The sequence below is a fragment of the Balaenoptera musculus genome, chromosome 11, assembly GCF_009873245.2.
Source record: "Balaenoptera musculus isolate JJ_BM4_2016_0621 chromosome 11, mBalMus1.pri.v3, whole genome shotgun sequence".
NCBI classification, from domain to species: Eukaryota; Metazoa; Chordata; class Mammalia; order Artiodactyla; family Balaenopteridae; genus Balaenoptera; species Balaenoptera musculus.
The window spans coordinates 8,176,919-8,203,314 of NC_045795.1; the positions used below are offsets into that span (position 1 = coordinate 8,176,919).

The 26,396-nt window shown below is 43.0% G+C and overlaps 1 protein-coding gene across 2 annotated transcripts in view; it reads right to left on the bottom strand.

Moving 5' to 3' along the window:
• The window catches only part of NEDD9 (neural precursor cell expressed, developmentally down-regulated 9), a 296,941-nt gene that overhangs the window by 133,636 nt on the left and 136,909 nt on the right, over positions 1-26,396 (bottom strand). For both annotated transcript variants that reach the window (XM_036868228.1, XM_036868227.1), the window contains one exon: positions 4,522-4,636. The gene's annotated coding sequence lies outside the window, so the exon portion shown is untranslated. The remainder of the gene's footprint in view (positions 1-4,521; positions 4,637-26,396) is intronic.

The window sequence follows — 26,396 nt, forward strand, 5'->3', positions numbered from 1 at the left end:
GATGGCTTCACAGGAGAATTCTATCAAACATTTAGAGAAGAGCTAACACCCATCCTTCTCAAACTCTTCCAAAATATAGCAGAGGGAGGGAACACTCCCAAACTCATTCTACGAGGCCACCATCACCCTGATACCAAAACCAGACAAAGAGGTCTCAAAGAAAGAAAACTACAGACCAGTATCACTGATGAACATAGATGCAAAAATCGTCAACAAAATACTAGCAAACAGAATCCAACAGCACATTAAAAGGATCATACACCATGATCAAGTGGGGTTTATCCCAGGAATGTAAGGATTTTTCCATATATGCAAATCAATCAATGTGATAAACCATATTAACAAATTGAAGGAGAAAAACCATATGATCATCTCAATAGATGCAGAAAAAGCTTTTGACAAAATTCAACACCCATTTATGATTAAAAACCCTCCAGAAAGTAGGCACAGAGGGAACTTAACTCAACATAATAAAGGCCATATATGACAAACCCACAGCCAACATCGTTCTCAATGGTGAAAAACTGAAACCATTTCCTCTAAGATCAGGAATAAGACAAGGTTGTCCACTCCCACCACTATTATTCAACATAGTTTTGGAAGTTTTAGCCACAGCAATCAGAGACAAAAAAGAAATAAAAGGAATCCAAATCGGAAAAGAAGAAGTAAAACTGTCACTGTTTGCAGATGACATGATACTATACATAGAGAATCCTAAAGATGCTACCAGAAAACTACTAGAGCTAATCAATGAATTTGGTAAAGTAGCAGGATACAAAATTAATGCACAGAAGTCTCTTGCATTCCTATACACTAATGATGGAAAATCTGAAAGAGAAATTAAGGAAACAATCCCATTTACCATTGCAACAAAAAGAATAAAATACCTAGGAATAAACCTACCTAAGGAGACAAAAGACCTGTATGCAGAAAACTATAAGACACTGATGAAAGAAATTAAAGATGATACAAACAGATGGAGAGATATACCATGTTCTTGGACTGGAAGAATCAACATTGTGAAAATGACCATACTACCCAAAGCAATCTACAGATTCAGTGCAATCCCTATCAAACTACCAGTGGCATTTTTCACAGAACTAGAACAAAAATTTTCACAATTTTTATGGAAACACAAAAGACCCCTAACAGACAAAGCAATCTTGAGAAAGAAAAACGGAGCTGGAGGAATCAGGCTCCCTGACTTTGGACTATACTACAAAGCTGCAGTAATCAAGACAGTATGGTACTGGCACAAAAACAGAAATATAGATCAATGGAACAGGATAGAAAGCCCAGAGATAAACCCACACACATATGGTCACCTTATCTTTGATAAAGGAGGCAAGAATATACAATGGGGAAAAGACAGACTCTTCAATAAGTGGTGCTGGGAAAACTGGACAGCTACATGTAAAAGAATGAAATTAGAACACTTCCTAACACCATACACAAAAATAAACTCAAAATGGATTAAAGACCTAAATGTAAGGCCAGATACTATAAAACTCTTAGAGGAAAACATAGGCAGACACTCTATGACATAAATCACAGCAAGATCCTTTTTGACCCACCTCCTAGAGAAATGGAAATAAAAACAAAAATAAACAAATGAGACCTAATGAAACTTAAAAGCTTTTGCACAGCAAAGGAGCCCATAAACAAGACGAAAAGACAACCCTCAGAATGGGAGAAAATATTTGCAAACGAATCAACGGACAAAGGATTAATCTCCAAAATATATAAACAGCTCATTCAGCTCAATATTAAAGAAACAAACACCCCAATCCAAAAATGGGCAGAAGACCTAAATAGACATTTCTCCAAAGAAGACATACAGACGGCCACAAAGCACATGAAAAGCTGCTCAACATCACTAATTATTAGAGAAATGCAAATCAAAACTACAATGAGGTACCACCTCACACCAGTTAGAATGGGCATCATCAGAAAATCTACAAACAATAAATGCTGGAGAGGGTGTGGAGAAAAGGGAACCCTCTTGCACTGTTGGTGGGAATGTAAATTGATACAGCCACTATGGAGAACAGTATGGAGGTTCCTTAAAAACCTGAAAATAGAAATACCATATGACCCAGCAATCCCACTACTGGGCATATACCCTGAGAAAACCATAATTCAAAAAGAGTCATGTATCACAATGTTCATTGCAGCTCTATTTACAACAGCCAGGACATGGAAGCAACCTAAGCGTCCATCAACAGATGAATGCATAAAAAAGATGTGGCACATATATACAATGGAATATTACTCAGCCATAAAAAGAAACGAAATTGAGTTATTTATAGTGAGGTGGATGGACCTAGAGTCTGTCATACAGACTGAAGTAAGTCAGAAAGAGAAAAATCAATACCGTATGCTAACACATATATACGGAATCTAAAAAAAAAATGGTTCTGAAGGACTTAGGGGCAGGACAGGACTAAAGATGCAGACGTAGAGAATGGACTTGAGCACACAGGGAGGGGGAAGGGGAAGCCGGGACCAAGTGAGAGAGTGGCATGGACGTATATACACTACCAAATGTAAAACAGATAGCTAGTGGGAAGCAGCTGCATAGCACAGGGAGATCAGCTCGGTGCCTTGTGACCACCTAGAGGGGTGGGATAGGGAGGTGGGGAGGGAGACGCAAGAGGGAGGAGATATGGGGATATATGTATATGTATAGCTGATTCACTTTGTTATAAAGCAGAAATTAACACACCATTGGAAAGCAATTATACTCAAATAAAGGTGTTAAAAAAAAATCAGAATAGCAAAATTCCTTACGTTAAAAAGAAGCCATTTTACTCTCCCAACTCTATATGGAACCAATTTTCATTTTAACCAGTTTTTCCCAAGTCCACTGAGCGTTGGTATCAGAAGGTCTCGTTACACAGGTATTTAGTTCTGTTGCAAATTAACAGCAATAAAGAAACCAAGCACAGCCACAGAACCAGCCTCCTCCCAGCTCATGATTATAGCTTGCTGGGGGACTCTACCAAAATTGCATTGTGTGTTTACGACACAAAGAAATTCTTGAGGGTGGTACTGATATACCCATTAACGACACTGGTATTTTTCACCCCATGGGACAGACAAGGAAAAGGGATTTTATTTTGTTATGAGAAGCACTTTCTTGCTTATAGTTAACTTTTATTGTTCACAAAGGATTTCAAAGTATTACCAAAGAATATGAACACAATACTTGAATCATCTGGGCATACTGGACTTTCATAGCCTAATGGGTGGTGTTTCACACTGCATTTCTTTTCAATTCATCTTGGATTCATTAAAAATAAAATCACAGATGTTCACCAGATTCCTCGTCCCCCACCCACCTCCAGCCTTGGGCACTGAGGATGTGGGGCACTTGGGTGGCTTTCTAAGGCTTGGTCAAGGCTGAGGACTTGCCTGCGGCCCAAGTGATCCTGTTTCTGGGGTGTCTTGCTTCCTCGTCCACTTAGGAACCAACGGCCCCATAGTTCAGGCAATCTGGACTTGGAGTTGTCATTTATAGCCACCCAAACTTTGAGGATGACGAAGTTATGAAAACATGAGAAATGGACTCAACTAGGAGGAAAAGTTTTGAGAACCACAAAAAAAGAGAAAGAGGAAGGGTTGTATAGTGGGAAAAGTGATGAATTGATGGTTAGAGAGACTTAGGTTTTAGGTAGGGTGATCATAAAATTTATTATCCAAATTGCGACTCCTGTGAGGTTGAGAGAGATTACTGCTGATAATTCTGCTGGGACAGCAGGCACTAGTGGGGACTGTCCTGGTATGGCATGGTCACCGTAGTTCCAGGACACTAACTAGCTGTCTAAGCTTTAGCAAGTCACTTAGCATCTCTGAGCCTCAACTTCTTTTCACGAAAGAGACAACCTACAATCTTCCCAGCCTTTTTCCATGAAGGACCTCCTCTTCAACTTCAATCTCCGTGTTTTCTTCATGTTTCCTCCCAACTTAAGGCCTCTTGCTCCACACCTAGGGGAGTTCTCCTAGAGTGTATTTACAACCTTAGGAGATCAACAGGGAGCAGGCATGGAATAACTGAGCAGCTGGTCATTCTCTTCTCCTGTCTCCCCCACCCCTACCCCATACTATCTCACTCTAGGGGAAGAAATGCAATGGTCAAAAGCCCTCTGCAGATCGGGCAAAGCGGGTCTCAGATCTGAGGCCTGCAGAATCAGTTGGAGAAATAAATAAAGGATACGTTGGCTACCTAAATGCTCCATGGGTAGTGCAAACATTCTAGATTCTACAGCAGCACACTTGCAACGTGCTCAGTGGGGCAGTGCTGCCCACCAAGTGCTATTGGGAAATGAGCGTTAGGGGATGGTTGGTTGTGACAATGACGGAAGGTAGACACCACTAGCATTTTGTGCCCAGAAGTTGGGGGTGCTAAATGCCCTGCGATAAGCCAGAGACACTCGCATAGCAAAGAGTCATTCCACCCCAAATGTTAAAAGCATCCCCACCAAGAAACACTGAATAAAAGAATGGGCTTTTAAGTCTTACCTGTAAAGAATAAATTAGACCCTCTTAAGAGGGCTCAGATCACACTGGACGGCTTGCTATGGTGCCGGAGCATTGGGCAGAACTTCCAGAGGGAGCCACTTGGTTCTGACAGGCCCTGAATAAAAGGAAAGAGCAGAGGTGACACCGAAGGCACCGTGTAACTCATCCCCACCCTAGTCTGAAGTACACAAAGTATTTTGTGGGGCGGTTTCTTTTTTCTCTCAATGTTTACAGAATTGTTGAATCATTGTTTTCATTTGCTTATGAGATGATTGACGTCGTCCCTGAAAACAGAAAAACAACTTGAGCTAAATCTAAAATGCATGTATGCAGGCAACAGGGCGGTCCCTGGTCTCTGCTTTGCCTTCTATGGTAAACCTGGACTTCTCCTGAGTTTGGTTTCATTCATTGCAGCTAGAAGTGTGTGGCGAATGAACTTTTCACCAGTCTTTCCGTGGAACGGTTGACTCAGCTTTGCCGTGAGTTAGTGGCCCCAGGGGGAGAAGGCCAGGGCTCCTTCTCCATAAGATGCCTCCTGAAAGGGAAGAAGTCACTGACGACCCACAAAGGACGCTGTGGCCATAAATATTTCAGAATTTGGCTTCCTTAACATCTTAAATAATGGAAAACATTTGCTTGTTTAAGGCTTCTAAGTCCTCCGGTCTTTGGATTCAATCTCCAGTGGCGAGGTACAAGCATGACGTCATGGTCAGGAGGAATGCACAGCACATAAAGCCTCGCCTGGGTCAGAGGGAAGCGCTAAGCTCTTGAGAGGGCCCTCAGACAAACATACAAATGTGGCCTAGCACATGTCAAAGACCTGTGCAAGGGCAAACATCTTCATGACTTTGGTCCTGGGAAGAGAGACCCGGCCTGGGATTAGAATTTACAGCTGACAAGCTGCTGATGAGGCAGTTATGGCCATTTAGTGCACGAATGGCCACTTTGGGAACAGGGGGCTTAGCACATCAGGCTGGAAATCTCAGAGTGAAGTGGAGGCAACCCCGTTCACCCGTGCTGGGATAAGTTTACTCACCCCACAATCTGCCCCCTGGGCCTTTTCTCTGCCTTCCTTTGATTTACAGCCCTCCCTGCAGTTCTGTAGAGCTTTGACATACATGACAATTTAGCATCAAGGGAATTCTCAAGACCAGGGGAAGAATATCTTTCTGGGCTATAAATGTCACTCTGAAATTCTTCTCATCTGTAATGTTTCAAGAGCACGTGAAATGTGCATGGCTTGCCCCCTGCAGTGTCCCTGTGCTCTAAGCGCTCACAACTCCCTGAGCCTATCTTGCTCACAAGTGTGCTTACACATGTCCTCTATGACCCCCAAAGTGTCAGCCAGCTTTACTGCAGTGGTTCTCAACTGGGAGCAGTTTTGTCCTGTGGGGGACGTTTGGTAATGTCTAGAGACATTTTTTTCTTTTTTGGGCCATGCTACGTGGCATGTGGGATCTTAGTTCTGCAACCAGAGATCGAGCCCGTGCCCCCTGCAATGGAAGCGTGGAGTCTTAACCACTGGACCGCCAGGGAGGTCCCTAGAGACATTTCTAAACCACTGGACCGCCAGGGAGGTCCCTAGAGACATTTCTGATGATCACAGCTGGATGGGAGGTGTTACCAGCACATAGGGGATGGATGCCAGATATGCTTCCAAACATCCTACAATGCACAAGACAATCCCCCACAACAAAGAAGGATGCAGTCCAAAACGTCAGTAGTGCCCACACTGAGAAACCCTGCGCTGGGGTAAGGGTGGACCACCTCTGCATAGGCCAAGAAAGTAATTATCTGAACTTGCACTGTGATGGAACTTTCTGTGATAATGGAAATGTTTAGTATCTGGGCTGGACAGTACATTAGCTGGGAGACACATGAGGCTCTTCAGCACTTGAAATGTGGTCAGTGTGACTAAGGAACCAAATTTTTTATTTTATTTACTTTTAATTAATTAAATGTTAATCATCTCATTCAGCTAGTGACTACTGTTTTGGACAATGCAGGTCCATATAATGGGAGCTTAGAAGCAGTGGAATAGCCTGCCCTGGCGGGTTATCTACTCCACCGGCTTATAATTAGAATTCCACAGCTAGACACTCCTTCTTTAGCTAAGACTTTGACCCATATTGGTATATTACCCTGGGAGGGAGATGACCTTTAATTTATCAAGAACTGATGCTAATTTAATATGATTAATGGATCTGAAAAATGTTTGGGGGGCCCTGAAGTGAAGGAGAGGACAGCACGAGATGGGGGGCTTGGGGGCGGCATCTAGAGGAAAGCTGAGGGGGTGGTGACATGTGCTAGAGGTAGCAAAGGCCACCTGTGCCTACTTTCATCACATAAGCTCTGCTGAGAACAGAAGCCAAATACAGTCGTCCCTTAGTATCCGCTGGGCGTGGGTTCTAGGATCCTCCACGAATACTGAAATCCACAGATGATCAAGTCCCTTATGTAAAATAGTGTAATAGGGTTGGTCTGTGGAACCGGAGGAAGAGGATGCCAGGGAAACTGGAACAGGGTTGGCAGGGAGGGGGGGAACCCGTGGAAGAGAAACCGGAAGCAGAACCCATGGAAGCAGAACCACTGTACTCACAATTCCCACTCAGATATATGTTCTGTGAAGACTAGAGCCAAAGGGAGGCAGAAGAGACCAAGTGTGTCACAAAGGCGAACCTGTTTCCAGCTCCTTCTCTGCCTGCCTTTGGCTTTTAGGCCAAGTCTCCAACCACTAAGATATTATGGGGCTCCCTCCCTTATGTAGCCCAAATAAAAGCAGTAATAATCCACAAAACACAAAATGGTTTTTCCCTTTGATCTGATTATGAAATTTTGGATAAGCTCGTCAAAGCTGTATGGTTGTGATTTCTGCTGGTGCCCTAAGCACATAAGTGCCTCCTTCTTAATCTAGCTCTGCTTTAGGGTCTTAGTTGTAGGGCTTACAGTCTTTGTAGTTCATTGAATAGCTAGCGTATTGTACAAATTTTCCTCAATGAAATATTGTGTACTCAACTTTAAAATTTTCTAGAGAAGGACGTCACCAACCTCACTTGGTAAGCTACATCTACCCATGTCTCTTGAGATGGGGAAAGAATAATAACTAAACCAAACCAAACACAAGTCCTCTCTTCCTAAATGTTCTATAGGGCTCAAACTGGAGGTCCTGGGGGCATAGATTTTGGTCATTCCCCAGGGGAACAATGGAGATTGAACAGAAAGAGTAAGTCCACCAAAATTATGACAGGGACTGGGAACTGTGATACAAGGAGAGTTAAAAAGATGAGAATTCTTCTGTCTAGAAAGACACAAGGTGAGAGAGATACATGATGAAAGAAGACAGAATTGCGAACTTTGACTTTTTCACAGATCGCTAGTTTGTCTGAACATGGCAGGGGTGAGAGGGGAGCAGAGGGGAAGGTAGGTAAATTTAGGACAGTAAAAGGAAGTATTTCTGTCTTAGTCCATTCAGGTTACTATAAACAAAATACCATGGACTGCGTGTTTATAAACAGCAGAAATTTATTTCTCATAGTTCCAGAGGCTGGGAAGTCCAAGATCAAGGCACCAGCAGATCTGGTGTCTGAGGGCTCACTTCCTGGTTTATAGACATCCTATCCACATGTCTCACATGGAGGAAGGGACAAGAGAGCTCTCTGGGCTCTCTCTTACAAGGGCGTTAATCACATTCATGAGGGCTCCACTCTCATGACCTAACAACTTTCCAAAGGCCCTACCTCCAAACACCATCACACTGGGGATTAGGTTTCAATGTATGAATGTTGTGGGGACACAAACACTCAGCCTACAGCATTCTGTCCCTGTCCCCCTGAAATTCATATCCTTTTTGCATACAAAATGCCTTCATTCCATCCCAATCGCTCTCAAAGTCTTAATTTCTTTCAGCAGCAGTTCAAAAGTCTAAAGTCCAAGGTCTCATCTAAATATCATCTAAATCGGATATGGGCAAGAGTCAAAGTGTGAGTCGTCCCGTGGCACATTCCTCTCCAGCTGTGAATCCCTGAAACCAGACAAGCTATGTGCTTCTAAAATACAAAGGTAGGACAGGCATAGGATAGACCTTCCCATTCCTATGGAGAAATAGGAAACAAGAAAGGGATGTCAGGTTCCAAGTAAGTCCAAAACCTAACAGGATAAACAGCATTAAAACTCAAGGCTTGAGAACACTCCTCTTTGGCTTAGTGCTCTCCCTTCCCGGCCCACTGGGGTGGCAATGTCACCCCATGTGTCAGTGGGACAGCCCGTTAGTGGCTCTCTGCTAGGGCTCTGCCGCACCGTGGCTCTCTTCTGGGCCCTTGTGGCTCCCCCAGGGGGCCCTATCCATGCCATGGTTCCACTGGATGCAGCCCAAGCTGAGGGACCTCCCTGCAGGGACCCACACCTGAAGCACTGCAGGGGCATCTTGCCTCACCTGACCCAGAAAGCTGGTCCCACCCTTTGAAATTACTCTGCTCCCTAGGCCCTTGCACTCTGGCCTGTGATAGGAGTGGTGTGTCATGGCCTCTGAATTGCCTTCAGGGTCATTCTTCCATAGCCTTGAAGAACAACACTTGGCTTGAGATGGCTGAGTCATATTCAGCTCCTTAGTAAATAGTCGCTTGGCCATACTCTTCATGTTCTCATTTTTTGCCATATGGACAGGCTGAGAATCTTCCAGATCTTGAAGTTCTGCTTTCTTTTTGCTTAATTCCATCTTTAAGTTTTTTCTCTCCCCTCAAATTTTGCTATAAGCGGTTGGGAAGAGCCAAGCTGTACCTTCTGCACTTTTCTTAGAAATAGCTTCAGCTACATATCCAATTTCATCATCCACTAGTTCCACCTTCCACTAAACACTAAAGCACAAACACAATTCAGCCAAGTCCTTTGCCAGTTTGTTACAAGGATGGTCTTTCCTCCAGTTTCCAATAGCATGTTCCTCATTTTCCTCTGAGACCTCTCAGAATGGCTTTTCTGTCCATACTTCTACCAACATTCTTTTCATGATTACTTAGGTATTCTCTAAGAAGACTGAGGCCGTCTCTACAGTTCTCTTTGCTTTCTGAGCTCTCACCAGAATCACCCTTAACGGTCCATTTATCTCAATGTAGGATTTTTCTAGCATACTAAAAATTCTTCCAGCCCCTACCCATTATCCTCACTACCCAATGCCTCCACGTTTTACAGTATTTGTTACAGCCGCACCCCACTTCTCAGTAGCAATTCCTGTCTTAGTCTGTTCAGGCTGCTATAACAAAAACACCATAGACTGGGTGGCTTATAAACAGACATTGATTTCTCACGGCCCCGGAGGCTGGAAATTCCAAGATCGAGGCATCAGGAGATTTGTTATCTGCTGAGAGCCCTCTTCCTGTTTCCTAGACAGCCATCTTCTTGCTGTGTCCTCACGTGGCATAAGGAACAAGGGGGCTCTCTGGGCTCTCTTAAAGGAGCACTAATCCCATGCATGAGGGCTCCACCCTCATGACCTAATCACCTCTCAAAGGCACACTTCCTAACACCATCACGTTGAGGATTAGGTTTCAATATATGAATGGGGGGTGGGGGACAAACATTCATTCTATGGCAATTATTTAATACAGTGTAGTAGTTGGTGGGGAGGAGTGATTTAAGAGCCTTTAATCTCAATGCCAAGGGCTGCAGAAATAAAGAGCTCAAAGATGTTTAAATAAAAAATGACAGTTCCATAATGAATTCTTGACTGGAGAAAACTACGGGGTTTAAAGCTAATCTCTTGAGATAAGCACAGAGAGGGGCTCCATCTCCTTCCCATAAGGACCCCTGTGCCGTTCTCCAAAACGGGACACTAGACCCGTCTTGCCATAAGTCTTTGGGGTTTATCTCATTTGGCCACTCCCGCTGTGGAATAGAGGTGAGCTAATCTGCTAAGTGAGTTTGCCATTTACCCATGTTTGACACAAGCAGCTTTTACATGTTAATGCTAAACAGGCTGAGAAACACAGTACCCCCCTGGGAAGAAGTGGGAGTTTCCCTGTGGCAGCAGCAAGCCCAGGCATATGGGGTTGGGAGCTGTAGTTCAGATGCACTGATAGCTGTTTTTAAACTGATCCACTCTAAGTCTTTGAGTGCAATGGCTGATTATTGGGTCAACAAACATGAAAAGCTTTGTCACTGGCCCGAGTGTGAACCAAAAGCAACATGTTTTTCATGAGCATTTAGGATGAAAGATGTAAGATTAAAACAGAAAATCTTGGTAGCAGTGAGCACCATTTGAGGGTCTTTTTTACGTGTGCTTTGCCCTAAGAGAAAAAGTAAAGCAATAAGATCTATGAAATGTCCTTGATCTTTTTTCAACCCAGGGTTGTAAGTCCTGAGTTACCTTCATGTTTCCATTACAAGAACTGTAGGGTAGGGTTTCCAATGGGACTTTCAGCTTTTAGCTTAATAAGACGATGACATTCATATATAGTGGTGCAGTGAACAAAGGTTCAAAGAAACACTTTACTGAGTGCACATTTGACCATATCATGCCTCTTCTTAAAATCCTTAAAATTTATCGGAAGCTCTCCATTACCTGCAGGATGGGGCCAGGGGTCTCCTGGTGAGTACCTGTACCTCTCGTCTTTGCTCCCATCTCATTGAGGTACTTCCAGTTCTCCAAATGCTTCACATTCTCTCGTAACCCCACACCCTTGCACGTGCTCTGCCCTCACAGTCATATGCACCTTCCCTGCAAAACCAAGCTCAACGACCCTTGAACTATCCATAGATTCTCCTTTGCACTCTGTGCTTCACTTCATTATAGCCCCCATCACATCCTACTGAAATTACCTCCTAACTCAACTGTGAGATTCCTGAGGCTGGGACTGGGTGTTATGTTGCAACCATCCCCACTTTCCGAATGCCTAGCATGATGCCAGGCACAAAAGTAGTAGCAGGTCCATAAATGCTTAATGAGGGAAATGAGTGAGTTTCAGTGAACTGCAAATGATGGAGAGCTTTTTGACAAAGGTGCATCCCATATTTTCTCTTTGGCAGAATAACTGCTAAGAGAACAGTTAAAGAAGAGCAATAAATGCTAATATGAGAGTACGTTCCTATCAGCTCCACATAAAGATATACTCTAAACCCCGCAGTTTCCCTTAAAGTAAGAACAGAAATAGTTCATACACTTCAGAAAAAGAAAAAGGAAGGAGGGAAGAAAGGAAGGTAAGAAGGAAGGAAGGGAGGGAGGGAGGGAAGGAGGAAGGAAAGTCCTTTGCTTTTGAAAGTCTACCTCAGGCACAAGAGAAGAGATTATTTATATTTTGTTCTGAGGCTTGGTCCATGAACATAAAGAAGAAAGCCACTGAAATTTATTACTTTCCATTCATAAGATTAAAAGAGGAATGTCTTTCAGTTCCTAACTGGTCAAAAGACACAAGTTATATTTCAACCATAAACCTTTTCTAAAGAAGCTCAGAAGTGTAGGAGTTGCATTAGACAATGGAAACCAAGCTGCACCTAACATGAAGCACCTGATTAATTAGTCTGTTTGCCAATACCTCCCCTTTTCATTTCTTTGGAAATGAATAAGCTTTGTTATTCGCCTCCACTGGACTTATTGTGCCTCTCAGGGACTGAGGCCCCTCTTGGAAAGAGCCGCTCCATCTCCTCCCCCTCTCGCTGTGGAAAGGGAGTGCCAGGACAAGCGTGCCCTCCCAGGATGCGGGGAAGATGTCAGGTGAGTGACAGGTGCAGAGGCTGGGCAGGGCCGCAGCGCCTGGAGAGGCTCGGCCTCCTGGCAGAGAAGGCTGTCTCAGCTTGCTTCCCTCTGCGATGGCTCATCAGGTGCAGCTGGGATTTGGGCGGCCCGCAGCTGTGTTTAGGAGGGCATTTGTTTTATCTACCATATCCTTTGAGGATTTCAGGGCAGGCCATTTAATCTATTTTAATGAATGCTCTGGCAGTTTCTGAACACGGGGCTGTGTCTGCGTGCCCCGAGGAGTGGTTATTTTCACTGTTGCGGAGATTGACTAGAACATGTATTCACGGATCCTTTCGGATGTCTGTTTCCTCTGACGTTCCTCCAGTTCAGGCCTAAACAGGAAGACAGCTGCAGGGAGAGAGGCTTCAGCTCGGAAGCTGGGGTTCCCTGGTTTTCTCCCTTTTCCACATACTCATCAGCTCATCGGTCACCTCTTCATACGATTTATAACCCTTTAACAGTTTGCAAATCTGCCCCCTAGATTGGCTAAAGAAATATGGCACATCAATTAAAATCAAGTTGTACAAAGTCGCTTAATGGAATAGGAAAATGTGATCTATGCAGGGGAGAGATCGGCTTACAAAAATAGTTTTTGAGTAAATGACTACATATGTTCATATATATGATTTTGAAAAGAAATAGGAGCCACACAAAAATAATAATGCTTATTCCCGGAGTGCAATTAAGGATCATTTTGATTTATTCCACACACATTGAAAATTTTTTTCCAATGAGCTTGCATTGACTCTTACAATCTGAAAAATAATATAGAATTATAAGGAAATGAAATGAATGCATGCAAATAAGAGAAAACAATTATTTCCTATCTCCTCTAGTCCTGTCATCACCGCCATAGTTTATTGCTCATTTTTTCCCCTCACCTACAAAAATCTCCTTGTACGTCACGCTCTCTTTAATCTGTCCCATCTTTAGTCATTCTCTCTCAGAAAGGTCTTCCTGTAAAGGAAATCTGACCAAGTAGCTCCCCTAAATCCTCCAGGGTTTCCTATAGAATAAGGCAGTCCAAAACCCTCAGGCTGAAGCTTAAAATGCTTCAGAAGCTCGTCAGCACCTGAGGTTCAATGCCAACTCTTATGTCCCCATCCCAGGTCACTGGAAGGCTGTCTGGGTCTCTCCTTCTTTGAAAACGGCATCCCCTGGGACCCCCTTCTCCTCCTTCTTGCCTCTCCCTGTCCTCACGTACCTCATTTATCTCTGACCCCACCCTCAAGAGTCAACCCCAGGGACTCTTTCCCTGGTGGCAAGTGGTTAAGAATCTGCCTGCCAATGCAGGGGACACGGGTTTGAACCCTGATCCGGGAAGATCCTACATGCAGAGGAGCAACTAAGCCCATGTGCCACAACTACTGAGCCTGTGCTCTAGAGCCCGTGAGCCACAACTACGGAGCCCACGTGCCACAACTACTGAGCCTGCGCTCTAGAGCCCACGAGCCACAACTACTGAAGCCCACGCGCCTAAAGCCCGTGCTCCGCAAGAAGAGAAGCCACTGCAATGAGAAGCCCGCACACCGCAACGAAGAGTGGCCCCCGCTCGCCACAACTAGAGGAAGCCCGCACACAGCAACGAAGACCCAACGCAGCCAAAAAAAAAAAACAAAGTCAACCCCAGCGTCACCTCTCACAGGAAGCCTTCCTTGCCTGCAGTTAGGGGTACTCTTTTCTTGTTCATATCTCTGTATGAGCACTTACAACATCACATAATTACTACTTTGTGTGTCTCTTTTCTCCACCTGAAGGGAAGGCAGATGCTCTGTCCTACTCTGTGCTCAGCTCCCAGAGCAGCGTCAGGCACTAGGAGGTGCTTAATAGACATTAGTGAAAGACTATACCCTTAGCGGGCATTGACGGGAGGAGGGGGCTGAGGGAATCAATTCTATTGATTTATTGCTGTGACTGTAGAAACTGCTAATTCTTCGTTAACCAAGTTTAGGGTCTCTCTTTCCTCAGAGGATGGTAATGCACTTGAAAATTTTAAGATATTCAACTATGCCAGCATTTATCTACTTTATACACTTGGGACATGAGATGCATCCCATTAGCTGTGCTTTATAAACACACTTCAATATACTTCCCCTTTGTAGCAAGGTAACTCTGGATAAGTGAATGTTACTTGGTGTTATGGGTTGAATTGTGTCCCCCTTAAATTCATATGTTGAAGTCCTAACTCCTAGCACCTCAGAATGTGACCTTATTTGGAAATCAGGTTGTTGCAGATGTAATTAGTTGAGCTAAAATGAGGTTGTTAGGGTGGGCCCCCTGATATAATATGACTATTGTCCTTATAGAAGGGGGAAATTTGGACAGACAGACAGACACACACACACAGAGGGAGAACGCCATGTGAAAATGAAGGCAGAGATGGGGGTGATGCTTCTACAAGGCAAGAAATGCCAAGAATTGTCAGAAGACCACTAGAAGTTAGGGGAGAGACATAGATTTTCCTCAGAGCTCTCAGTAGGAACCAAACTGCTGACACCTTGATGTCAGACTTTAAGCCTCCAGAACTGTGAGATCATAAATTTCTGTTGTTTAAGCCACTCAGTTTATGGTACTTTTTTTACAGCAATCCTAGCAAACGAATACACTCAGGGACCCTTGAGTGAAATATCAGAGCGGAGCACTTTATCCTAAATCTCCACTATTGAACTCTCATTTTGGTCCCAGCGTCCAGCATGATCATGGTTCATTTCGCAAATGGGAAAGGGAAAGACCTATTCTACCTCTTTTGAAAATTTCATTATGGGTGTTATTTTTTTTTTTTCCTAAACTTTTAAATATTTTCAACTGAGAAAAACAACATATCTGAATTTAAGTACATACAGAAATAAATTCAAGAGGTAAAAGGATAAATAAGTCCCCTGCTTACTCTCAGCTACTCAACTCCCCTCCCCAGAGGCAACCTCTTTTATGTCTGTGCATATGTATATTTCATTTTTTACATAATGATCATATACTCTAAACATCATTCTGTCTGTACCTTGATTTGATCGCTGAGTTTCCAATGTTGGAGATAATTCTCTATTAGAATACACAAACATGCCTCATTCTTTTTGAGGACTGCATTGTGTTTCTTTGACAGATATTTTCTGCCTGTTCTTAATACCTTCTCGGCTGGCTTTTCTTAAAACAAACAGAAAGCATTCCCAAAGTTCTCTCTGCGGCCTGCACAGGGCTGAGCCTGCCCACGGTTCTTATCCCTTTAAAGAGATGGATATTTTCTTTGTCACCAGAGGTTGTTAGATAAGCTTTAAACCCCGTGAAAGCTGGCTTTCCTCATGTTTTATGCAGGTATCTCCAAAGCACAGCAGCTTATGTCTGGTGTACGGCTGGCCCATCTTGGCTCACTAGATCTTGTTTCAACAAGTTTTTCTTCTCCCATGGGCTCTGCTAGAAATGACCAATTAGTTACATGTTGGGCCAGATGAAATGTGAGACCACATGCGTTAATCAAAACCTTTGAGTAATGTATCCATTACCTTCCTGTGGCTCATGGGGCCATCATTCACTTCCCAAATGCTACTGCACGGGGATTTCAGGACTCACCTGACTTCTCTCTGCTTGCATTTCTTGAATCTTTCCTACATTTTTACAGAGACAATCGGTAAATGCTTCTGGTTCAACAAGATTGTACTTGCATTCGTTATCTAATTTCCCAAAATAAGTTAATGAAGCCATTCAGCTGTAATATAAATAACTACATGCTACTTCATATGGTTGATTCTGAATGTGAGCTTAAGGAGCTAATGGCTATGTGTAACTCATTAATTTTCACCTTGAATCTAAGAAGCTGTTTAAACATTAGCCATGGCCACAAATTCAGATGATCTTCACAAGCCATATTTGCATGCAACATCGTCCCTAGTGGGTCTGTGATTTTTGAATAGGCCAAGCAGCCCATGTGCAGGACATAAATTTCCTTCTTTTTCAAAAAGTATCTGTATCTCATTCATCCTTCAGTGTCTGATTACACCCCAGGAGTCTTCCAAAACCTGCCCTGTCTTAATGAATAGCTTTCCCTCCTTATTTAAGAGCAAACTGTGCACCTCTACTTAGCTCTTGTTTCTTTCAGTGTTGCTTAAGATATTGTTTCCCTGCTGGCTTCCTTTCCTAAGCTGCCTACATGCCTGGAGGATAAAAGCTGTCTGTCTGTGCCCCTCAGACAGAGAAGATCAGTCAGTATCCATTGGTGAAGAGATGACCATCACACATTCAGATTATCAGAGAGCAATAGTGAACATTTATAGAGCACTCACTGTATACACATAAGGCATCATTTAAATAATTTTACACAAATTATCTCATTTAATTGTCATAATATCCTTTATGTGATATTATTATTGTTATCTCCAGTTTATAGAAACAAAGAGAGACATTTTAAGCCCCTTGCCTAAAATCACACAGCTACTTTTTGACTTTAGATGATGTATTCTTAGACACTAAGATGCCTGTGTCTTAGCGAGCCCTAAAATCTACAAAATTGATAAAAATCTAGCCATCAAATTTGTATAATATAGAGGTTTAATTAATTTGAAAGTTCTGTCAACCAGTTATTTCATGGCCTTCTAATTCAGCTCCTTGCTTTCGTCCTAGAGGTCTCTTCTCGACAGACAGTGTGATCCAGTTATAACTCAAATCAGTTCTTGGCCCCCAAACTTTCCAATGCCTTTCCATTTCACTAGAGTAAAAGCCAGAGTCCTTATAATGGCCTATGAAGCTAAACAACAGCTGTTCCCACCACCACCCCTCCCCTGCCCACAACCTCTCTGACCTCATTTCCTACTCTCTCTCCTTTGCTCACATACTCCAGCCGTGTGCCTTCTGTGCTGTTCTACTAACAAGTCAGGCTTCTGCCTCACAGCCCTTTCCACTGAAGTTTCCTCTCTGAAATTCTCTTCCCCCAAATATTCCTCACCTTCTTCGAATTGTTACTTAAAAGGAAACTCCTTGGGCTGATGACTGATGGAGTAACTGGTTCCAGACTAGCTCATCCCCTGTAAGCATAGGAAACTGGACAAGATGAGCACGGTAAGATACTTTTCAGGCAATGGAAAATAACCAGCACAAGACTTCAGTGCTTGGGAGAGGGGAGCGTGAGGGGAGCCCCACTGCTGTCCAGCTCTCTGCCTGGAGATCTGAACTTGCACAGAGCAGAGTAGTGCTGTGGAGTTGAAAAGGCAGGGATCAGGGTTCAAGGCAACTGAAATGGCTGGGATCTGTGCAGAAAGAAAGTCCTAAAATTCTATGCAGATGTGTGGGGCGGTCCCTCACGAGTTCATGGCTGACGGCTGGAGTGTGCACGTGCCAGGCAGAACCATCCAAGCCTTACCAAATATCAGCTGCTATGGGGTTGAGACTGAAACAAATATAATAAAGGTTGAGCAGTTCTGGGGGTAAACATGTGAGTATTTAAACTTAAATTAACAAAAATTTAATGAAATTTAAAATTCAGTTCCTCAGTCATGTTCAAGTGTTTAATAGCTGCTACCATACTGCAAGGTGCAGACACAGAGTATTTTCCTCAATGCAGGAAGTTCTACTGAACAGTGCTGATCTCGAGTCTCTATGATGCACAATTCACAATGTCCAGCAGTCAGTCAGAAATCACTAGATGTCCAAAAACACAAATAAGCAAAAATCAGGATTGTGTAATTCACAGTAGACAATAAAAGAAGTAAAAAGAAACCTGATTCTAAGATGGACCAAATGTTGAACTCAGAAGATAAAGACTTTAAGACATATGTGTTTTACAGTATATATTCAAAGAATTAAAATTAGAAATATACTTATTAATTTTTTAAAAAGGTCCTAATGAGTGAATAGGTAAGGATCTTAGTAGAGAAATGGATATCATAAAAAGAATCACATGGAAATTCTATAATTGTGCAATACCCAAAGTGAGTCATTCACTGGAGGGGCTTGGAGTGAAGATGGTAGAAGACTCAGTGAAGCTGGAAACACATCAGTAGAAATTATCAAAGAGAGAAAAAATATTAAGGAAAAATGAACAGAGGGTCAGGGACCCATAGAACAGTATCAAACAGTTTAACACATGTGTGATTGGTGTCCCAGAAAGAGAAGAGAGTGAGGACAGAAAAAAAAATCTGAAGTAACAGTTGCCAAGAAGTTCCGAATTTTTTAAAAAATGACTTACAAATCCAAGCTCAAGAATAAAGATAAAGAAAATCCTACATAGGAACATCATAGTCAAACAACTGAACACTGAACATAAAGACAAAATTTTGAAAGCAGCCAGAGAAAAAAGACAAATTAAATACAGGGGAACAAAGTTAAAAATGATTGCTAATTTTTCATCAGAAACAATAGCGGCTAGAAGACAATGAAACAACATTTTTGGAGTATTGCATGAAAAATCCTGTCCACCCAGAATTCTATATGAAACAAAAATATTCTTCAAAATTGAAGGTGAAATAAAGACATACTTAGATAAACAAAATCTGAGAAAATTCATCACCAGCAGACCATGCCAAAGGACGTCCTCCAGTCCAAAGGGAAATAATACCAGATGGAAATTACAGAAAGGATGAAAAGGAGGAGAAATGATAAATAATCGAATACACAAATTGTGGTATATTCATCCAATGGATTAATACTCAGTAATAAAGAGCAGTAACTATTAATAAATGCAATAACATGGATTAAGCTGACAAAAAGAAGCCACATACAAAAGACTTTGTGCTATATGTTCCATTTATATGACATTGTAAAACAGGAAAAACTAATCTATTGTGATATAAATAAAATCCGTGGTATCTTGGGGTGGGGCTAAGAGAACGACTATAAAAGAGTGAGGCGAAACTTTCTGGGGAGATGGGAATTTTCTACAGCTTGATTAGGGTAGTGGGTGTATATGCTGGTCAAAAGTCATCAATCTGTGCACTAAAATGTGTGAATTTTACAGCAGATAAATTAATAAGGTGGGTTAAAGTTTTTTTAAGGTACCGTCTCAGGGAGGCTTTCCCTCCTATTTAAAGCTGCACCCCAATACTACTTATTTTCAGTTTTCTCCCTAGTACATATCACTGTCTAACACACTGTATATTTTATTTATCTTGTTTTATCTTCCCTTCTAGAATGTAACTTCCATGTGGGCAAGGACTTTTGCCCATTTCTTTCATTTCTGTGAACAGTGCCAAGAACAGTAGTTGGCACATTATACTTAATAAATGTTGAATGAATGAATGAATGGATGAATGGATGAATAAATGAGTGAATGAATTACTGAATCCTTTACTGTTATCAAATGTAAGATTGAGTAGACAGGCTAAAATAAAGATACACTGAAATATCATGGAACTCGAGACACTATATTTTAGTCTAACTCAAAGTTAAAAGGCAAGAAACCTGAGTAAGAAAGTAATATGGACTAAATACATAAACAAACCGTTGGCACGTCATGTGAGATACTTTACCCAGGCTCTCAGGTGAACTATGGATGTTTACAATAAATATTACCTCAGCTTTTTTTTTTTTTTTTTTTTTTGTACTTCACCCACTAGAAAATAGAGGTGTAACTTGGGAGTTAGGATGATAAGGGGGAGGGAAGTGGGGTTGTAGTTGGCAAGAGATAGAGGTGGGTAGGCTGCTATTTATCTTCCTGAGAAGGAAGGTAAATAGCACCTGGAGGCCCCTTTTTGGCTCTTTTAGAAAATTAGTAAGAATAAACTCTCTTGGGAATTCCCTGGTGGTCCAGTGGTTAGCACTCTGCGCTTCCACTGCAGGGGGTATGGGTTTGATCCCTGGTCAGGGAACTAAGATCCCGCATGCCCGTGGTGCAGCCAGAAAAAAAAAAAAGAATAAACTCTCTTAAAGGTATAGACATTGTGACACCTAGGCCTGGCACATCTCTGGTTACAGAAAGTACTGATAAGCACTTGTGATGGACATAATATTAGAATTTGTGTGGCCTCAATTCCTAAGAGTTAGGCCCCTCATTTAGCATCAAATTCCAGACAATTGAGAAAAATACACCTAGTCCATCCTACGGGAAGGTCCACCCTATTGAAGATATTTACCTTGAAGAGAGGGAAGTCATTCAAAGTAGGAGAACGTTTAGAAGGGGCGTGTGTGCAAAATATCCAACAGCATCATTTGTGCTCCTGTCCTAAGTGTCACACCCTTCCCATGAAAAGAGCAAACTGGATTCCAAGTTTCAGGTAAGGGCATGTTGATTCCAGGTCATAGTTGATAAAATAAGATTTGTACCTGCAGAGCCATCTGGATGGCTCTGAAGTACGTGCCCTCATTGCTGCCGCCTCCAAGGCAGACGGCAACCTCACTTCGACCTCTACTGCACTTAGATTACATAGCACACATTCCAGGGACCACATTCTGCTGGGTATCGTCCCTGGTTCTCAGCCAGCTTGACCGCTCCCCACCCTCCCTCATGACCATCAGCCTCTCCATCTCCAAAGTTGAGAAAACAGGTACCTTTATTCTTATCATTAAACAACAACAACAACTTTCTTCTCTTCTTTTTCATCCCTCTCCTTTCCCCGACTCCTGTCCCCAAACCTCATTAGAGAGTTAGTATTTAAAGAAGCTGGAGACTGAGACTCAAGGATGGGGGAGAGGAGGGGAGAACTCATACTTCCCATTCCATGACCTTCTGAGTGTTAAGAGTTATAAATGCCAGGAGTCAGCCCTTCCAGTGGTAAGAAAAGGAATCTGGGAGCATTCCTGTAAAAGTAGAGAAGATATCAAAATAGAAAGACGTTGTGTAAAAGATCTTCTTGTCTGGAATAAGGTGACTGGAAAGAGGGACCAGGGTGAGGCAGGATGGAGAGGGAATGGGAGTGAGAATGAAGTAAACTTAAAGGTTCTGAGAGAAGAAAGAGGGACAAGAAATCCACCCAAGGGAATATCTAAGATCTAACAGGGAGTTGCTGGGAGTGGAGGATGGGAGATGGAGAAGATGTGTTGATTGGTGCTTTGAACCAAGTCGAGGAAACTTGACTTTAGTAACAAGACACCATGACATTTATGACTTATTTCAACAGTTTGGGGCAGTGTGAAGGAATCTGGGGGCTTCAAGTTACTTGTGATGTTATCTTGGTTATCTTGGTGTGCTGGACAGCAGTGGAAAAGTGAACACCAAAGTAGCAGGTGTGAGTGTGTGTGTGTGTGTGAGAGTGTGTGTGCGTGTGCAAGTGTGTGTGAGTGTGTGAGAGCATGTGTGTGAGAGCGTGTGTGAGTGTGTGAGAGCATGTGTGTGAGAGCGTGTGTGAGTGTGAGAGCATGTGAGTGTGAGTGTGTGTGCGTGTGTGTGTGCTGCACTTTAGCTCAGTATGTGAAGCAAGAACCTGCCTCCTCCCCTGCTGTCATGGCTTCATTTCCAGGGGAACCTCAGATTGCCCAAGACTGAATCTGCCCTTAGTCCCCTGTCCCCTACCCCAAGTTTCCAAAGAGACTTTCTGGAGGACGGATGATCTTCTTTTCAACCCCATAAACACCTGTAGAGGACTTACCTCCGAGTTGAAAGTACACAACATCATGCATTGGTTGTAAATACCAATATATAGAAGTCAGCATAACAGCATTAGTGAAAGGTATTTTAGGCTGAGATCAAAAGGCCGACTCAGTGTGATAGAAGGGGGTGTAAACAATTCCCAAGCTCACCTCGTGCTATTTTCTCCAGCTCAGGCCCTCCAGCCCACAGGCCTCTTGCTGCTCCTTAAACACGACCTCTGCCCCCGCTCTCTTTGCCGAAGGCTCTGACCCCTGACCTCCAGGGTCACAGCTCCTGAGACCTCTCTATCTGAAGGGTCTCCTATGCCACATCGCCCACTTTTGCTTCTTGGCGGCACTTAGCACTCTCTGGCACAGTCCAGGGTCTCTATTTATTTACTTGGCTTATCTGTGTCCCCACCTTTGGAATATAAGCTCCGTGAGCACAGGGACTTTGTCTGTCCTCTCCTGCACCGAGGACAGCGTCTGGCGCACAGAAGTACTCAGTAAGTGCTCACTGAACAAGTAAACATGCCCGTTGATATAGTATTTGTATCTGTTATGTTACGTAGAAGGCATTTTTCTGCACTAGGTACTGATTCAGCAGTCCCTCCCAGCCCTACCATTTCATACAATGATGAGGACGGTCCTTAAAAGACAAGAGACCAGTGTTAGGTGTTAAAGACTCACCCCGAAGAGCAACGCTCTTTACTGAGGCAGCAAATATCTGTAGTTCACTTTGGTTATGTGGTCACGAGAAGGCTCAGAGGCCCCCAGGTGAGTTCAAAGTGCCCTCTGTTTGCTGGGTAGAACAAATCTTATTATGAGGCACACACCAGAATTCGCAGGCAGGGAGGGCTTGGCCCTGTCTTTGACTCCTCTCCAGAGTCTCCGTCTGAGGCCGGCGTGGACCCTTGCCGGGGAGGAGTTCAGGGCTGGGGAGCACTGCCATTGCGGAGAGGATCCAGGCTGGCTGCTGACGGAGCAGTCGCCGGTTCAGCTTTTCAAGGCTCCCCGACTTGCTTTGATCACTCAACCAGTAACTGCTGCAGCCCTGAGTCTGTGCTCAGGGTCCCCCTGAGAGAGGGTGTGAAAACCCCTTCTGTCTGTGAGATCCCAAACAGCCAGCTTCGGCCCAGAGCTACTGAGTCAGGGCTGCCCTGAAGCTGAGTTGTGAAGGGTGAGCCAGTCCTCCCAGTTGCCCCTCCTCACCTCCGCCTTTCCACCCCCCAGCCCCTTCTCCTTTGCCCTTCACGGGTCTCCGTTTGGGCAAAGGGGCTGCTGTGGCCACAGCGTAGCCAGCCTGCTTTGCCCAGCCCTCACCCCACCTCTCCGCCAAAGAAGCAGAGCCAGGAGGTGCACGTGAAGAGGGTCACCGGGGCATGAAGACTGGGGTGCCCGGCCACTTCTTTTCCTCTTTATGAGCTGCAACTTTGGGCAAGTCACTTCACTCTGAGACTCAGTTTCTTTCCTTGTAAATCTGTGATAAAAATGCCCAATCTGAGAGTAGGGGCAAGATGGCGGAAGAGTAAGACATGGAGATCACCTTCCTTCCCACAGATACAGTAGAAATACATCTACACGTGGAACTGCTCCTACAGAACACCCGCTGAACGCTGACAGAAGACGTCAGACCTCCCAAAAGGCAAGAAAATCCCCACGTACTTGGCTGTGTGGATGAAAGGCTCTTGGTGCTCCAGCCAGGCATCAGGGCTGTGCCTCTGAGGTGGGAGAGCCAACTTCAGGACACTGGTCCACAAGAGACCTACCAGCTCCACGTAATACCAAACGGCGAAAATCTCTCAGAGATCTCCATCTCAACATCAAGACCCAGCTTCACTCAACGACCAGCAAGCTACAGGGCTGGACACCCTATGCCAAACAACTAGCAAGACAGGAACACAGCCCCATCCATTAGCAGGGAGGCTGCCTAAAATCATAAGGCCACAGACACCCCAAAACACACCACCAGACGTGGACGTGCCCACCAGAAAGACAAGATTCAACCTCATCCACCAGAACACAGGCAATAGTCCCCTCCACCAGGAAGCCTACACAACCCACTGAACCAACCTTACCCACTGGGGACAGATACCAAAAACAACGGGAACTACGAACCTGCAGCCTGTGAAAAGGAGACCCCAAACACAGTAAGATAAGCAAAATGAGACGACAGAAAAACACACAGCAGATGAAGGAGCAGGGTCAAAACACACCAGACCTAACAAATGAAGAGGAAATAGGTAGTCTACCTGAAAAAGAATTCAGAATAATGATAGTAAGGATGATCCAAAATCTTGGAAATAGAATAGACAAAATGCAAGAAACATTTAACAAGGACGTAGAAGAACTAAAGAGGAACCAAGCAATGATGAAAAACACAATAAATGAAATTAAAAATACTCTAGATGGGATCAATAGCAGAATAACTGAGGCAGAAGAAAGGATAAGTGACCTGGAAGATAAAATGGTGGAAATAACTACTGCAGAGCGGGATAAAGAAAAAAGAATGAAAAGAACTGAGGACAGTCTCAGAGACCTCTGGGACAACATTAAACGCACCAACATTCGAATTATAGGGGTCCCAGAAGAAGAAGAGAAAAAGAAAGGGACTGAGAAAATATTTGAAGAGATTATAGTTGAAAACTTCCCTAATATGGGAAAGGAAATAGTTAATCAAGTCCAGGAAGCACAGAGAGTCCCATACAGGATAAACCCAAGGAGAAACACGCCAAGACACATATTAATCAAACTGTCAAAAATTAAATATAAGGAAAACATATTAAAAGCAGCAAGGGAAAAACAACAAATAACACACAAGGGAATCCCCATAAGGTTAACATCTGATCTTTCAGCAGAAACTCTGCAAGCCAGAAGGGAGTGGCAGGATATACTTAAAGTGATGAAGGAGAAAAACCTACAACCAAGATTACTCTACCCAGCAAGGATCTCATTCAGATGTGATGGAGAAATTAAAACCTTTACAGACAAGCAAAAGCTGAGAGAGTTCAGCACCACCAAACCAGCTTTACAACAAATGCTAAAGGAACTTCTCTAGGCAAGAAACACAAGAGAAGGAAAACACCTACAATAACAAACCCAAAACATTTAAGAAAATGGTCATAGGAACATACATATCAATAATTACCTTGAATGTAAATGGATTAAATGCTCCCACCAAAAGACACAGGCTGGCTGAATGGATACAAAAACAAGACCCATATATATGCTGTCTACAAGAGACCCACTTCAGACCTAGAGACACATACAGACTGAAAGTGAGGGGATGGAAAAAGATATTCCATGCAAATGGAAATCAAAAGAAAGCTGGAGTAGCAATTCTCATATCAGACAAAATAGACTTTAAAATAAAGAATATTATAAGAGACAAAGAAGGACACTATATAATGATCAAGGGATCGATCCAAGAGGAAGGTATAACAATTGTAAATATTTATGCACCCAACATAGGAGCACCTCAATACATAAGGCAAATACTAACAGCCATAAAGGGAAATTGACAGCAACACAATCATAGTAGGGGACTTTAACACCCCACTTTCACCAATGGACAGATCATCCAAAATGAAAATAAATAAGGAAACACAAGCTTTAAATGATACATTAAACAAGATGGACTTAATTGATATTTATAGGACATTCCACCCAAAAACAACAGAATACACATTTTTCTCAAGTGCGCATGGAACATTCTCCAGGATAGATCATATCTTGGGTCACAAATCAAGCCTTGGTAAATTTAAGAAAATTGAAATCGTATCAAGTATCTTTTCCGACCACAACGCTATGAGGCTAGATATCAATTACAGGAAAAGATGTGTAAAAAATACAAACACATGGAGGCTACACAATACACTACTTAATAACGAAGTGATCACTGAAGAAATCAAAGGGGAAATCAAAAAATACCTAGAAACAAATGACAATGGAGATACGACGACCCAAAACCTATGGGACGCAGCAAAAGCAGTGCTAAGAGGGAAGTTTATAGCAATACAAGCCTACCTCAAGAAACAGGAAACATCTCCAATAAACAACCTAACCTTGCACCTAAAGCAATTAGAGAAAGAAGAACAAAAAAACCCCAAAGCTAGCAGAAGGAAGAAATCATAAAGATCAGGTCAGAAATAAATGAAAAAGAAATGAAGGAAACAATAGCAAAAATCAATAAAACTAAAAGCTGGTTCTTTGAGAAGATAAACAAAATTGATAAACCATTAGCCAGACTCATCAAGAGAAAAAGGGAGAAGACTCAAATCAATAGAATTAGAAATGAAAAAGGAGAAGTAACCACTGACACTGCAGAAATACAAAAGATCATGAGAGATTACTACAAGCAACTCTACGCCAATAAAATGGACAACCTGGAAGAAATGGACAGATTCTTAGAAATGCACAAACTGCCGAGACTGAACCAGGAAGAAATAGAAAATATAAACAGACCAATCACAAGCACTGAAATTGAAACTGTGATTAAAAACCTTCCAACAAACAAAAACCCAGGACCAGATGGCTTCACAGGTGAATTCTATCAAACATTTAGAGAAGAGCTAACACCTATCCTTCTCAAACTCTTCCAAAATATTGCAGAGGGAGGAACACTCCCAAACTCATTCTACGAGGCCACCATCACCCTGATACC